Below are 3,514 nucleotides of genomic sequence, written 5' to 3'. Positions count from 1 at the left end.
TCTTTATCTCTTCATTTGATGTTTTAGGGTTTCAGGATTGTTATATTCTCTGTTTGGCTTAGTTTTTTGGATCTTTGCTGTGAAGGGACGGCATGGTGCTTATGCGTAGAAAGCCATTTTGCCGGAACTCCGTTATGAGTTTTTATAGTAATTGTCTCATGCAAAATATTTGTAGTTTTTTGATTGACTTAATGCTCTCCCAATTCATCCATGTTGTGAGATGTTTCACAGATTCATCATTGTTCTTTATTGTTGTGTAGTACTCCATTGTATGTACCATAGTTTTTTTATTTATTCATTTGTTGATGGGCATCTAGGTTGTGTTCATCTTTTTGCTATTGTGAACAATGTTGCCGTGAACATGGGTGTGCATATGTCTATTCGTGTGACTGCTCTTATTCCTCTGGGATATATTCCTAGCAGTGAGATTGCTGGATCATATGGTATTTCTATTTCTAGCTTTCTAAGGAAGTGCCAAAATGGTTGTACAGCTTTACATTCCCACCAGCAGTGCCTAAGGTTTCCAGTCTCCCCACAGCCTCTCCAACATTTGTTATTATTTGTGTTTTTTTGGTTCATGCCAGTAATGCCAGGGTTAGATGGTATCTCACTGTGGTTTTGATATGTATTTCTCTAATAGCTAGTGACAGCGAGCATTTCTTCATATATTTGTTAGTCACTTGAATGTCTTCTTTGGTGAAGTGTCAGTTAATTTCCTTTGCCTATTTTTTAATTCGATTATTTGTCTTTTTGTTATAGAGGTGGTTGATTTTTCTGTAGATTTTAGAGATTAGACCTTTGTCGGATTTGTAATAGCCCAATTTTTTTTACCCAGTCTGTAGGTTCTCTTTTTACTCCTTATGGGAAATCTTTGGATGAGAATAAGTGTATAATTTTTAAAAGATCCCACTTAACTAATTTATCTTCCAGAGTTTGTGTGTTGCTAGTTATGGATTGTATCCTGTTAATGCTGGCTGTTAGGGCCTCTAGCCTTGATCCCATTTTTTCTTCTGTGTTCTTTATAGTTTTGGGGTTTACTTTTAGGTCATTTTGAATTAGTTTTATGTATGGTGTGAGGTATGAGTTCTGTTTCTTTTTTTTGCAGATGACCATCCAGTTTTGCCAGCACCATTTGTTAAAAGACTATCTTTTCCCCATCTGATGGACGTTGGGCCTTTGTCGAACATCATGTGACCATAGGTGGATGCATTCACATCTGGGTTCTCAGTTCTGTTCCATTGGTCAGTGTATCTGTCTTTGTACTAGTACCAGGCTTTTTTAACTATTGTAGCTGTATAGTAGGTTCTGAGGTTAGGTAGTGTGAGTCCTACTTTATTCTTCTTATTCAATAGTTCTTTCTTATCTGGGGCCTCTTTCCTTTCCATATAAAGTTAATGATTAGTTTTTCCATCTCTTTAAAGAATGTTGTTGGTTTTGGGATCAGGATTGCATTCTGTTTGTAGATTGCTTTGGGTAGAATTGTCGTTTTCACAATGTTGAGTCTATCTGTCCATGAGCGTGGTATGTTTTTCCATTCATGTAGCTATCTTTTGGTTTCTTGCAGTAGTGTTTTGTAGTTTTCTTTGTATGGGTCTTTTACACCCCTGGTTAGATTTATCCCTAAGTATTTTATTTTGGGGGGAACTATTATAAATGGTATAGTTTTCCTGATTTCCTTTCCATCATTCTCTTTATTGGTGTATAGGAAACCAACTGATTTTTGTATGTTTATCTTATATCCTGCTACTCTGCTGAATTTTTCTACTAGTTCCAGTAGCTTTCTCATGGAGTTTTTTTTTTTTTTGGGGGGGGTGGGGGAGTTTCTACGTATATCATCCACAAATAGGGACAGTTTTACTTCTTCGTTACCAATTTACATGCTCTTTCTTTTTCTTGTCTTGTTGCTTTAGTTTGCACTTCCAGGACAATGTTAAATAGGAATGGTGATAAAGGGCATCCCTGTGTTGTTCCTGTTCCCAGGGGAATGTTTTTAGCCTCTGGAGCATAGTTTTTCATAGTACTCTGTTATGATCCTTTTTATTTCAGTTGAGTCCGTTGTAATGTCCCCTATTTTGTTTCTTAATTGGTTATTTGCATCTCTTCTGTTTTCCTTTCGTAATTTTGGCCAGTGGTTTCTCGATTTTGTTTATCCTTCCAAAAAACCAACTTTTGGTTTTGTTGATTCTTTCTATTGTTTTTCTGCTCTCTGTTTCATTTATTTCTGCTATTTTCTGTACTATTTCCTTTCTTCTGGCAGCTGTGGGCTTCTTTTGCTGTTCTCTTTTTATTTGTTCAAGTTGTGTAGCTATTGTTTTGATTTTGTCCCTTTCTTCTTTTTCGATGTGTGCATCTATTGGTATAAATTGACCTCTGAGCACTGTCTTTGCTGTGTCCCAAGGGCTTTGGTATGATGTATTTTCATTATTGTTTGATTTTAGGAATTTTTTGATTCCCTCATTAATTTCTTCTATTAACCAGTGGTTTTTAAGGAGAATGTTATTCAGTTTCCATGTAATTGATTTTTTTCCCTTGCTCTTCCTGTTATTAATTTCTACTTTAATGGCATTATGATCAGAGAAGATACTTTGTATTATCTCAATGGTTTGGATGTGTTGAGTGTTGCTTTGTGGCCTAAGATGTGGTCTATCTTGGAGAATATTCCGGGTGCATTGGAAAAAATGTGTACTTTGTAGATGTTAGGTAGAGTGTTCTATATTTTTCTATGAGGTCAAGTTGGCTGATTGTGGCCTTTAGATCTTCTGTATCTTTGTTGAGTTTCTTTCTAGATGTTTTGTCCTTTACTGAGAGTGGTGTGTTGAAGTCTCCTACCATTACTGTGGAATTGTCAATTTCTCCTTTCAGGGCTGTTAAAGTTTGTTTTATGTATTTTGGAGCCCTGTTGTTGGGTGCATAGATATTTATTATAGCTCTGTCTTCATGACGGATCATCTCTTTAATCATTATATAATGCCCTTCTTTGTCTTTTATGGCGGATTTTGTTTTAAAGTCTATTTTATCTGAGATTAGTATTGTCACTCCTGCTCTTTTTTGGTAGCTGTTAGCTTGATATATATATATATTTTTTCCATCCTTTGATTTTTTTTAATTGAAATATTTAGTATTTATATTTCCTGTAAAATAACCATTTTCATTTTTCTTTAAAAATTACTTTGTTGTTGTTTGGAACATGCACAGCAAAACATACACCAACAGTTTCTACATGTACAGTTCAGTGAAATTGATTACATTCTTTGAGTTGTATAACCATTCTCACCCTCCCTTTGTGAGCTGTTCCTCCCCCATTAACATAAACTCACTGAGCCCTAAGGTTCCTATCTAATCTTTCGAGTTGCTGTTGTCACTTTGATCCCATATAGATACAGGCGGTCCCCAGGTTACAAACGAGATCCATTCCTAAAACTGTCTTTAAGTCGAATTTGTGGGTAAGTCAGAACAGGTACATATGGTTCTTATTTAGCATCAGTTAGTCAAATGTTTGTCTTACTATATAGCA

The sequence above is a fragment of the Trichechus manatus genome, unplaced genomic scaffold (genome assembly GCF_000243295.1).
Source record: "Trichechus manatus latirostris isolate Lorelei unplaced genomic scaffold, TriManLat1.0 scaffold00091, whole genome shotgun sequence".
In the NCBI taxonomy this organism is placed as follows: domain Eukaryota; kingdom Metazoa; phylum Chordata; class Mammalia; order Sirenia; family Trichechidae; genus Trichechus; species Trichechus manatus.
This window is presented reverse-complemented; position numbering follows the sequence as displayed.